Raw genomic sequence first — 13,364 nt, 5'->3', positions numbered from 1 at the left:
GGGGAAGGGGTCCGCCTGTTCCTGTTCCTGGGTCGAGGTTGCCGGGGTAGAAGGAGGGCCCGGGTCGTGGCTCATAAATAATATGCGACAAGTTTTGCCCGGCCGCATGCGAACAATTTAAATTGTAATGCGCCCCAAAAACCGACAAAGAAGTCGGCAATAGAAAATGCCAATGCAAATGCGAATGCGAATGACGGCGGTGGCAACCCTAGCCGGGGCCAGAGCTGCCACCATGTATGCCGTGTGTGTGCCGATGGGCGATAATGAACTCGACACGTGCCCCAGGGGGATCGACACTGAAGGAAAAAACTGAAGTTTCCCTGCAGAGGGAATGTATCCTTCAAGAAGCACGACCACATGCCCAAGGGATCGGGAATATATCTCCCTAGAATCAGCATTAAATTAGGACTCTATCCTTAAGCAATCCGGAAGTATTGAAAAAAGATTCTTACAGCGATAACTGGATGTCTGGATGTGTGAGGATTAATAGTCGGTTAGTCGGTCTTCTTTCAAAACAAATCGAAAACGGGACCTGAGAGATATCCTTGCAGATCCGCTACAGCACCACCAAGCGAAACGTTTTTGTCGATGCACACACGCATGTTCCAGCTCTCGTTACAGTTTTGCAATCCGCAGTTCATGAAATACGATCATGCCATTTGTAAAGGGAATGCCTCTGGCAATAGCTATTATCTACCAAAAACCCTGCTGTATGCCAAATATTTGCAGGCTCTTTCGTAGGCTTTTGTGTGCTTTTTCCGCCCAGTGCAGTGGAACACTCGTTGCGGTTGCGGCTCTTTCGCCGCTTTCACCTGCGGATGTCGCATTGCTGTGCTCTACAACAGGGGAGTACCTGCACCTCTGGCACTGGGGCCTACTCTGCATTGAATTTGTGGCAGATATAATTGACAGGGGTACGGGGAGGGCGCCATTGCGGCTGAAACTGTTGCCATTTGCTCGATTACTGTGTGGCATACTTCCACGGGTAACGACACAGCCCGAAGGCGAAGCGCGTGCATACTGGCAATTTGAATAATGGTGCCAAATATGCAGACATTTCATTGTTTAACCAAACCACAGAAACACAGAAACACAGAACCACTGGCGAACCACCACCACCCATTCGACCCGCAAAAAAACTGGGCCACAGAGGGGAAAGAGAGAGGGAGAGGGAGAGGGAGAGAGAGAGAGAGAGAGCCAAGGCAAACCAGTTGGAAAATTCTGACAATCAAAGTTCAACTCAATCGACTCCCCCAGTCGCTTCAATTTCTGATAAACATGGCCAGGACATAACGAGGAGAGCCCAAAAACAAAACAAAAAAACGAAAGAGCCGAGAAAGCGGAGAAAGCGGAGAAATTAGAGAACGGGAAGGCAGTGGGCGCCTGGCTCCTAGGGAAAGTGGAAAAGGCCAAACCCCGAAAGAAAAATGACTGCCGAAGATGCAAGACAAAAGTAAACTTTCAATAGGCAAAGCGGAACTTAAATCGAATCCGAAGCACACGACAAAACAACAAGCAAACAGAAAGAGACCGTCCACAAAAGCAGAATGGGGAAGCCGAAAAACGACACAGGCAGACAGAGTACCCGAGAAAAGGAAAGGAGGAGCAGGGACGGGAGTGAAAACTCGACTTGTGGTTGTCTCGCGGTGTGGTGTCGTTTATGGAGAGCAAAACTTCGCCGACTAAACCGAAAACTTTGAAGCGCCTCGAACAAGTTCTGCTGCTGAGCCAAACGAAACGAAACGAAACGAAACGAAAGATTGTGAAAGATTTTCAAAAGAAGCGCAGGACAATGGGCACAGGACAATGCACTCTCCACAGTCCATTGAAGAGATTCGCCGAAATGGAGAAACAGAGCAGAACTCTATAGTATGATATCCGCTCCCATGAACACTCGAGCACTCGATTCAAGTTCGAATGTGCTGAAATAATTGAAAGAAAAACCCCAAAGTGTATGCCCAGTGTGACCAGCAAGACGTATGCTTTGAAGATTCAAGAAAAACTTATTCAATTAACAAGAATCATTGGGAATCAATCAAGTAATTCATAGAATAGATAACATAAATCTGTCTCAATGTGTCTACAAGAATTAAGATAAACTATGGAAGCTATACTCCCAGACGATAGTGTGAGCAAATAAAAGTAACAAAACGAGGAGGAACGCTGTGAATCGCTGCTACTGTCGCGACTCTACTTTTCTAATCGATACTCAGTCAGTATGTGTGTTGCTATCTCGCTCCCCTCCGCCAGATGCCGCACACTGCACGAAGAAGAGTTTGTGAGAGAGTGAGAGAGAGAGAGAGAGAGAGAGAGATTCAGTAAGCGCGTGGCTGGTCGTTGAGTAGTCACGAAAATTTCATTTGTGTCTTCTGACCAAAATAATGACCCATTCTAAACCAGATTCGGCAATCGGATTGTCAGTTGTTTCTTTTTTTCTATTTTGAGTTTTCGGTTTTATAGTATGTTCAAAATTATGGATGAGTATACACTGAATACACTGCTGTAGTTCTACCTACATTATCTCTGTATCCCTGGTACCAACAAGTTATCAATCTGTCTTCCACTCATCCTCCCCCCAAAAACATAAACAACCTTAACAGAAGACACCAAGTCATCCTAACCAGACTGAGACTAGGGCGCACAAGATTCACCAATGCCCACTGCATGGATAAAACATCCTCCAACGCATGCCCACTGTGCCACAACCCAACCATAGACATAAGACGCACACTATACACATGCCCCGCCCTCTCTCGACAAAGATCATTAAAATTCCATAACACCGACCCCATGCAATACACCTCCAACACTAACAACAATAACGCAAAAATAATCCTCAACTATCTAGTTCAATCCAAAATCATTCACTACATATAACCTCATAAACTACCATACCTGTACACATACATGTACACAACTAGTACACTAGATAATTCCTTTACAACATATAATATCGTATAAAACCAACCCTGTACATATGTATATAAGTTCATACATACTCAAGTGTAAAATTATAACATAGCGAGCTTAAGGCCTCGGTAGCTATAGCCCCATACATTGTTAATACCTAGTTTTAACTATTTATTAGCTTTATATAAAAATAATAATAATAATCTCTGTATTGTATATATGTACAGACATCTAATAACATTACACGGATGACACTTACAAAAGATACCCCCGATGGAGCGAGATTTTTAAAGAATTAACGTGTTGGTCAATTGTATCTGTGAGATACATTTGAGCGGGTGAAAATACAATTTCGGGCTAAAACTATTTTATACTGAGAGACCTGCGAGTTATGCTTAATGACTGAGTGTTGGTGAAGGAATTCTCTTTTATTTCTCAGACGACTCGCCCGCTGTTTTGGTCTTTCCCTCATAAGCGCCCTTTGGATGTACTTAAAGAAGCTTGCCACCACATTTTGAATACCCTCATGCAATATACGAATTTCATAATTGGCTTCACACTAGAACTCTGCACATGAGGGTGTTCAAGGTGCGGCACGCATGTACACTCCCATCGGAATGACAAGTGATTTGAAATGTGTTTATAAGCCAATTCCATAGACATACATATATATTTATTTAGTAAATCGCTTTATTTATTTGTGATAAATAAGTTATTTGGGCCCAAATATCGAATAATGAATAATAAAATAATGAATTTGTTGACAAAGTTGATAATTCGGCAGCAAAGAAGTCGTGCATGGTATGTGGATAATTTAGAATAAACCTGTCCAAATATGGATATAAATGTGCAATTTTATTCTTGTAATTTGTATATTTACTTATCCAAATAAATCCGACCAGCTGTTATCTTTCACTTTGTGTCGCACCCACTCCCCACTCCCACTCGTCCGGGCCATTCCTCATTTGTTTTGTGGCGGCCAGGTCAACTCGCCAATAAGCTGAAAGCTCGAAACAAAAATGAACGCACAATTTTCGGTACACACACACGCACAGTACGTGGGAATCCGTGTGCACCCATACCCTAGAACAGAATCCGAAAAACCAAACAAAACATTTCAACCGCTGAAAATGAGAAAAGCGTACAATCGCATATTTTCGTAAGAAAATATGGCAAATGAAAAGGCTGGCTCCTGAGGAGCCGAAGAACATCTCGGTTCTGCATACTGTACGGTTAGAGAGTGTGACCAGTCCTTCAATTAAATGATAAAAAAGCTAATGCATGTCCTTGACGCATGAAAGTGTGACCGAATGCGCTTCTAGTAATATTCACAGAGTGTAAAAGTTCGGGGGCAGGTGCTAATGTGTTTCCCCTCCCCGTAGCAATTCCATTTGTGGCTTAGACTCTCTCGCTTTCGCCCGCTGTACCCGCTCTCCCTGACTCTCTGGGTGTGGCGGGGGGGTCCTGGGAGTGGCAGGGGGTTGGGGCCGTGTACTATGCCCCAAGTGCTCGTTAGCCGACATGAAATGCCTTTGTGCCATGAAGCGAGCTCACACCCGCATGGCCACATCCTCCATTACTGGACCCAGGACCCCATCCTCATCCTCCAGCTGCTGCTGCTCCTATTCCCACTCCTTTGCTGCTACTGCTCTCTCTTTCTCTCTCACTTGTTGTGTGGTTGTGAAATAAGGTTTTTATAAGTCACCTTTATGTAATGACAATGGGGAATCATTAAATGTCTATTTGAGCATTTTTTATTTGGCTTTTCCATCGGTGATGGCTGCTCCTGCCTTTGTACTACTGCCTCTGGCTCTACTCTTCTGCTGCTTTCCGCATATACTGTTACATACCCTGCAAAAAGAGGGTACTTTGCTTTTGTGGAGAAGGAGGTAGAGCAACAAAACTGCTTCGGATGGGGCTTTCCTTTAAGCTGCTTTCCCCTCGCTTGTCCTAGAAATGCGCAGCTTTCTTTCAGGCTTGCACTTTCCAGCTATCCCTTTCTTATGCTTGTTTTCGCCATCTCTTTCTACCGGTTTTTGATTTCCATGAAACACTGAGAGAAAGTGAACGTGTTGGGAACACACACAGAGAGATATAAAGATAGAAAGTACGAGAGATAAATCGAATAGAGTGTGGGGTGGGGTTGGGATAGAATACGGCTGGACGGGATGTCACGGGGGGGTGAAGGGACCATTTCTATATCCCCAAAATCCTTGGTCTACTTTTCAGGTCGGCCAAATACGGAATTGAAAGCCACAAACAAAACCAGGAAAAGTTAAAACACAAACAAAAAAGCACAAGGCCATAAAATCCAAGACTCAAAACAAAAATATGATAAAAAAACGAAAGAAAAAGAAAAAAAGGGTTGACACTCCAGCCAGCGTTCCCCTGGCCATGTGCGTGTCCATCAGGGGATTTCCCTTCAATTAGGATTAATACTCAAGATACTACGCAAGGAAAAGGGAAAATCCTGAAGAAAGAGCCCAGAAGAAGTAGGCGAAAATCAATCCGAGCAGGGAACACAGTTGGGGGGGGGGATGTCCTTAGCCCCCATCCTCCAACCCCAAAGGAAATGAAAGCACAATTGAGGCATTATTAGTAAAGTAGTTTTAACATACCAAAAGCGAAACGAAAAACGGTTGAGATGGGGAGGTAGGGAGGGGAAAAGGCGGGAAAATTCCTGGTCAAAAGTCAAAAAGGATATCCCTTTCCATTGATGAGGGACTGACGCGATCCTGAAGGCTTACTTTTGCCCCTTTTTTACGTATGTGTCTGGGGGGTCTGGGGTTTAAAATGCTTAAAAGTACAATTTATCACAATTGCCAATTGGATGTGTCGCAGTCCCTCTCACTCCTTGTGCCTCTGTATATATGTATGTATCTTTTTCCTTCACTCTCTTTAGGTTTATGTGTGGGGGGGGGGCTCTGACAACTTTTAGCCCCCATCTTCCCACCTCCATCAGCTGTCAAAATGATTTTTCTTTCCCTGTCACTCTTCCTCTCAGAACCCATTTGTGCCGGCCACTTCCACCCCTCTCTCTCTCTCATGTACTCTACATATATTTCTCTCTCCTTCTCTTTCTCTGCCTCTCTGTTTGCCTATTTTTGGAGATTGGGTCATTTGAACTTTTGTTTTGTTTGTGCTTTTTTGGACAGTTTGTGGTCGAGAATTTGTTGAAAAGTTTTGTGTTTGTATCTGTGCCAGAGCGGTGGGGGCAGTGAAAGTACAGTCATCACTGGACTTGCAGTGAATATTCTATCGAACGATTTGCCACGCAACAATCGGTTGATAATTGGTGTGAACAAGACAAATCGATGGTCAGTCGATTATTTAAAGCTACCCATCGAATGATGCCCTCTCTGGGGGTCTCTCCCACGGAAGTGTGACTCGTTTCTGAAATTTAATTGCAGCTCCAGCCCCCCACCCTGCATCGCAGTCCATTATGCAACATCTGCCGCTAACCCGATAACCGATAACAATGTTTCGAGCATCATCAAACGAGGGAGAGAGAGAGAGAGAGGGAGAGCGAGAGAGATAGAGTGAACACTTTGTGACGACACTTTGGCGCAATATGCAAATTTAATATGATTTTAATTTGGCCAAACAGCAGAGTGACGCCATGCCACTCCTCGGGCTGGCACTCTTTCCGCTTCCTCCCCCTCTCCGCTTGCGTGCCCTCAATGGTGGCGTCATCGTCATTGTCATCGTCAAACTATTCAAAAAGAAAGCCTGCCAGCCAAAACCTCCTCATCCGCCATCATCCGATCCGATCCCTTTCTGGAATACTATTTTTCCTTCTTTTTGCGTGCTGCATACTTTTGTGTGCCGCTGCTGCTGCTATTTTTCCATGCATTGAGATTCAGAATTCCGTGGATTCACAGGATTCACTGGATTCAGGTTGTCCTTTTGTGTGTTTCTCCCTCTCTACTGCTGCTCCTGCTCCTGCTCCTGCTCCTGCTCCTGCCCTTGCTCATGCTCCTTCTCGTGCCGTCGTGTATATTCATGTTCACGTGTAGATTTTATTAAACATATGAATTCATTATGTAAATGTTGTTCCCCGAGCTCGGGTAGGCAGGGAATAAACAGGGAAATGTAAGGGGAATAAACAAGAGAAAGGACACGGAAAAGACCAGGTAAGGAAATGCAAAAAAAATTGTATGGAAATCGTACCCGTAGATGTCGTCGTCGCCATTCATTTCGCATGCATAGTTGGGCAACGTTGGGTTAATGGGTTATGTGCCGTGATTTTCGTGAGGAGACCATCCTTCGGAAGCCATTCGCCATTCGCCATCCTGAAACTCCATTTTCCCATTTTGCATCCTTCAGGAACGAACATCCTCGAACTTCAGAGATCTTTTGTTGATTTTTATGTAAAGCGCAAATTGATTCGCCATTGGGAATGGGAATGCGAATGTAAAATGTTGAAATTGCGAAAAGGGGGAAATGGAAATGAAAATTGGAAGGGGAACGGCAACGGCAACGGGAAGGGGGAAATTGAAGTGGATGGAAAAATAAAGGAAACAATCATAAGGGGAATGCAAATTATCAACAGAGAAAGCAAAGAGATTGTGGTGAGATTTATATTGGGAATCGCTGATGAATGGCAGGATTCTCGTTCCTTGGAAGCTCAAAGATCTTCTTTAGCTGAAATTCTGTGTCATTGTAGATCACTTTGGAGAAAGATGTGTCCAAAGTTGGTTAAAAGTATCCATAAACGAGTTATTTTAAGCTGATTGTTGGCTATTTGTTTTATTGTTATTCAACCCGTGAGGGTGACGTAATTAATCTTAAAGCGTTCCCACCAAAAAAGCTGACTCAGCGGCTCGTGGCCCTTCGCCCGTGGGGAGTCGGATTCCACCTCTGCACGGCTGCCAACGGTGCATCCGCGAGATCGGATATCTGACCCTTTGGCCGTTCCTATAAGCAACAAATTGCTTTAGAATTGTGTGTGCCACAAGCTCTTCTCTCCCTTAAAGTCTAAAAAAAAATAAGTTTTTATACAGTTTGACATATGGAAATGGCATTGATCTTTCCCAGTATAACTGGGCAACAAACCTTCAATCTTTTTCTGATCCATTTGGGGCTGGCGTATCTGTGATCCGTGATCTATAGAAATATTGTAAACCCTTTTTAATTGATATTCTACCGAAATCCTCTTCTAAAAGCCGAACTTTTCTCCTTTCTTTCATTGCAGGTGAGCCGATAAAGTCTGACCAAAGACCAGGAAGGATGGCTCTTGCATCCTGTTCTGTTCGGAGAGATCTTTGCCAGACCCTTCTTGGAAATTGAATTCTCCAGACTATACTTTTAAAAATTCAACTTAATTCAAAGAAGAAATGGGTCAAAGGGTTTGGCGGAAAGGGTTTCCACGATATCAATCCGAAAAGAGGCACTTCTTTCGCTCAGTGAACTCCTTAGAAGAAGAGAAGAGGAGCTGCAATCACAACATCCCGCCTGTCAGGGAGCCCCTGCTTCTTCTTCTTCTTCTTCTCCTTCTCTATCCATACCACTCATTCTCATCCCATCCCATCCCGTCCCATCCCATCCCAGCCCATTCCGTCTGTTATTGTTGTTCGCACACAATTAACACTCGAAATGTTTAACAGGCTTACAGTGCGGGGCTCGAGTGGGTGACAGACGCCTCAGTCGCCCCAGTGTCTGTGGAGGTGGCTGTGGCTGTGGCTCTGGGGCTCTCCGGAAGGCGCGGGTGGTGATTGCAAGCTGGTCATGCGTGGCCGCATTCCCACATCCTTGCACGGCTCCTGGCCCCCGCGTTCAACGTTCAGACGTGGTACAAGCAACAACATGCCACTTAATTTCATTTCTTTTCATTTTGGCAGGGCATATACGAAGACGCAAGGTCCTGTGTGCCGCCGGAAAACGAAACACAGTGGGGCAAAATGTTTCTGAATACGAGTAGTAGAAAGAGCCGTCTATATGCTTAAGATTACTTTGAACATCTCAAACGATAGTAAGATTTCAATCACTACTCTCGATTCGGTTACACGAGGTCTAACGAGTCTTGCGGCAGTGCCTATCGGTTGGTTAGCGCTTCTTCCTGAGTGAGTGAGACAGAGAAGCAGTGAGTTCTCTCTGACCTTCCACACATAGAAACCTTTACCACTACTAGTCTTACTGCTTTCACCCATTATTGCTAAGCTACTCTGTGTGAGAGAGAGAGAGAGAGAGAGAGTGTCCTTTGGTAAAATAAGAAACAATTATTAAATGCATTGTCTGCTTTTTGAGACACCGAAAAGCTCAAAGTTTCTTTCGCTGACTTGTTTTTCTTTCCTGATTTTCCCACTTTCCACCCACTGTGCCACACATTCCCCCATCCCCCACCTGCGATACCCACTCCCACTCTACACCTCTCTTATTTTTTCAGCCGCTCGTCATAAAGCGGCGTGAATGTAATCAAGGCGGCTATTATTCTTAGATTTGAACGCGCAAATGAAAACGCCGCCGCCACAGCCGCCACGGCCTCCCATCATCAGGACTGGAGACAGACGGACGTCCTGATGTTGTGGGCCGTGCTTTCCTCTTCTTCATCTCAATACAAACAATGGGGCCACGTATGAGTCCTGTATCCGTGTGTGTCGTGTGTGTCATGTGAGTGGCACAGAAAAGGCGAACGCATTGCGGCATACAAAGGCCTCATTGTTTGGAGGAGGCGGATGTGTCTCTGGATGTGGGGATGCGGAGGCCATGCCCGAAAAAAAGAGGCCGGTTTCACACCGATGCCCAGAAAATATCCCAGTTCCACCGACCGAAGGCCACTGCTGCATGACGCGTGACACGGAAGACTAGAAATTCCACGGAATTTATCTGTAACTATTGTAAGAAATTCCATTTTGAGCGTTCCCTTTGGTTTATTCGTTCCCCACGAAAACTGTCGGTGGAAAAGGTATCGTGCTGCAGCATCGTCTTTTGAACACACATGCATTTCCATGTCTTTTACGTGTGGTTTCTCTTCCTTTGTGCTCTTGCCTTTATCTTTTCTTTTTTTTTTTTTTGGTGCTCTTTTTAAGTAACTTTCTGAACGCCCTGCTCCCCTTTCTGCTGCTCCTTTTGCACACAATTACTTCCCTTGGCCTTTGTTCCCCCTATATTCGTATTCATATTCATATGCATACATTCACACACACACACACACATGAACCATTCACAGCTATACGCTATTCATTCGAGTGAGTGGCCTGATTTGTCATGCAAATTCAATTAGCGTCCGCGCACAAAAGAAAACCGCAACAGCAGCAGCAGCAGCAGGAAAGCGCCGCAGCGCCGAAAATTATGCAACAGTTAATCAGAAAAAGTGCACGGCCACGCCCCTCAGAGCCTACTCCTTCCACATCCTCTCCTGCCTTCGTCCTGACTCTCTTTAGTGCTCCCTTTTTTGGCGGGCACTGCTTCTGCAGCACTGCACTTATTTTTTTTAATCGATAATTGCCTCGTCGCCAGGCAGTCTGCCAGTTCGCTCATTCCATTCCCCATTTCGTTCCGTTCCGTTCCACGCCAGGCCGTTCCGTTCCGTTCCTATCGTCTGCTTGGATTTGGTCTGACTTTCGGCTTCTGTGGCATTGGACTCTTTGCAACGAAGTTGTGTGGCTTGTGGAGCATGGGGGCATTGGGGCATGCCAATGGGCAAACAATTGCATTGGTCTCTGCATACCCTGTGCCATACCTTCACTGGGTATGTCCATCAGAACAGATTCCTGGGAAACAGCAATGGATGAGTGGATAATGTCGTTTGCCTATGTCTAGCTGAAGAAATATCCAATATTTTGGAGCCATTAAGAGACAGAAAATCCTGAAGTTTAACAAATATCAAAATTCGTTTTCCATTGGTGCTCCAAAGAGACACAGAACTGCAGTCAAAGGAGATCTCTAAGCGCTCTTTATCCTTCCACACTCTCTCACTGTCTCTGTCATTAATTTTCAATCCTTTCTGCAATCCGTTTCCTAAAATTACCCCCTTTCTTCTGCTGGAGAGAGGAACTTCATTTCATTGGAAGTTTTCGTAGTTTTCCTTCTTTAAATTCAGATACTTCGTAGCATTTCCAAAACCATCCTCGGGGTATTCCACGCTTCGATCCTCCATCTGACTCTCTTTTTTCGGTTTTTTTGGAGGCAGTGCTTTCTGGTTACCCCTTTTTTTGTCTTCGCTTCCATGCCGCCGCAAAAGCCACTCGAAACATGTTTGCCTCCTCCGTTTGGTGTGCGTGGGCAAACAGAATTATTGAAGCGCGTTGTCGTCCCAAAAATGTTCCGACGATGCAGCAGCTGAGGCTGCAGTTGCAACAGAAGCTTTTTTGGTTTTTGGTCACTCTGTGGGAGGCCTTCAACCCTCTGTGGAGTCTCCTTTTCCTCCTACTGTTGGAGGCGGCTGTAAAGGAATTAAATTGCAGTCGAGAGGTATTTTGGTCGCTTGGCATTAAGCTCAACAATGAAGGACACTCATTGTAACGATGGCAGGACTCCCACAAATTGATTACGGAATATTTAATGGATTTTAAAGAGAGAAATCGATTGTAATTCTATTGCGATGGAAGAATATATCGATGGAGAAAGCCAACTTTATTTATCATTCTTTTATTCAGCACTTAATGCAGCTAAAACACAGCCGCTGCTGGAGGCCTTCCTCTACTATTTTCCGGATAAACTTGTGGCAGCATTCCAGAGAGGATTGCAGCTTAAGAACATTAAGTGAGAGAGAGAAAGAGAGAGAGTTCGCTCCTGAAGTTTATTAAAGGGGCATAAAAGTGTCATTGGTGTCTAATTAAATGTCTCCTCCAGTGACGAGCCCCAGTCCCCCGAAAGCGGAACCCACGTCCACTACCCACAAGGTACTTCAGTAATTGAATGGTACTCTAACATTTGTTAGAGCCTTCGTTCAAGCCGATTAATCTATTCGATTGCAGTGGAACTTCTCTACGAACCACTTCTTGTTCTCGGAAATATTTCTCATGAATCATCCGAGGCTATGAGCACTCCAAAGCAGCCCTAAAACAGTAAGGGGCTTCGTGCCTCGAAAGCAAAGAAGGCCAGAGCTGGGGCGACGTATTGTGGAGAGGCCGCCCTTGAAGAAGTTTGTGATGCAATCAACAATGATTGATCCTTGGCCTTCAACACGATCATTCTGGCCACATCCTGGGACCTATCCGAGAGCGGCATGCCGTAGTTATGATTGATCACGTGAGGTCGTGGCTCCTCTGGCCACGACCTTGGCCTCGCAATGAAGACCTTGGCCAGATCCGCAACGACAGTGCGCTCCATTTGAACGAGGTGCAGGCAGGCCTGGTAGCAGGCCCACTCCCCACTGTGACAGTGAGCAGCATTTCTGACATTCCTTGAAATAGCTTTTATATCGGTTGCATGCATCGTATCATATGTACATATATTTTTCAGGGTACATCAGGGCTTACCTTTATGTGGGACTTCGATAGCTGTTTTGTGTTGGACTTCTTTTCGGTGTGGAATAATTATGCCTTCGGAATTTCAGTGAGGAACGATCCTATATACATATGTATATCTTCTCAGTGGTTTTAGAATATATTGTATGTTGCTTTTTTATATCGATTTGTGAATTAAACCATATATCATTGCATGCTTGAATTCTTATTTTTTTTTCAGTTGATTTTCTGTGATTCTCTCTTAAAATTCCATTAATCGCTGATTGCACATGGAAATCGATTAAAATTCGATTGTTTTCAATCTACTAATTTCTTTTCAAGGCAAGGCCTTTTCTTCTTTTAATATTTTCTGTATTCTGTTTTTATTTTTAAATACAAAATTGGGGATTGGCCTTGTTTGCTTTTACCCCGATAGTCAATCGATAGACGCTCGATTTCGACTCCTAATCCCGTAAGTTTTCAGGGCTATTTCCTCCAAGCTCTTCCCCAGAAGAATGCTCTCTAAATTTTACCCATTTTCTCACCTTATGAACTGAAACCCGTATCTATTTCTTCGTTTTGGAGACTGAAGAGTGTATCAGAAACTTCGGCGCCTTTGGGCTGGCCTTTTTTCTTGTTTTGTTGCCTATTTCTATGGGAACTTTTGACTGCTCAAGCAGCAAATCATATTGTGTTGAGGCTGAAGTGGAGAGGCTGTGCCGCCTGTGTCTGAGGGAGAGTTCCCTCGAAGGCAGTTGAAACTTTGTCAACAATGTTGAATAATTAAAAAGCTCCCTCGGCATTGGGGGCCTGTGCAAAGAGAGTCTCCCTCTCTCTCTCTCTCTCTCTCTTTCTCTCTCTCTCTCTCTCTGCTGCATTGTGTGTATGCTGTGACTTGACATTTTCCCCAAAAAGTGGCAGGACTTTGCCTCAGTGCCCCCGCTCCATGCTTGTGCCGACGACTGGCTCATCAGCAATTCTCAATTGCTATTATAATATTTTTTGCCTTTGTTGTCGCCGCCTCATCGTCTTGGCTGTCTTCGTCTCCATCTCTGGGCCTGGTCC

The 13,364-nt window shown here is 44.8% G+C and overlaps 1 protein-coding gene across 10 annotated transcripts in view; it reads left to right on the top strand.

Moving 5' to 3' along the window:
* Positions 1-13,364, top strand: part of LOC6901139 (uncharacterized protein CG43867) — a 143,336-nt gene that overhangs the window by 43,209 nt on the left and 86,763 nt on the right. The window lies entirely within an intron of this gene.

This window comes from Drosophila pseudoobscura, chromosome X, assembly GCF_009870125.1.
Source record: "Drosophila pseudoobscura strain MV-25-SWS-2005 chromosome X, UCI_Dpse_MV25, whole genome shotgun sequence".
Lineage (NCBI taxonomy): Eukaryota > Metazoa > Arthropoda > Insecta > Diptera > Drosophilidae > Drosophila > Drosophila pseudoobscura.
The sequence above is the reverse complement of the archived record's forward strand: the minus strand, read 5'-3'. Positions and strand labels throughout refer to the sequence as shown.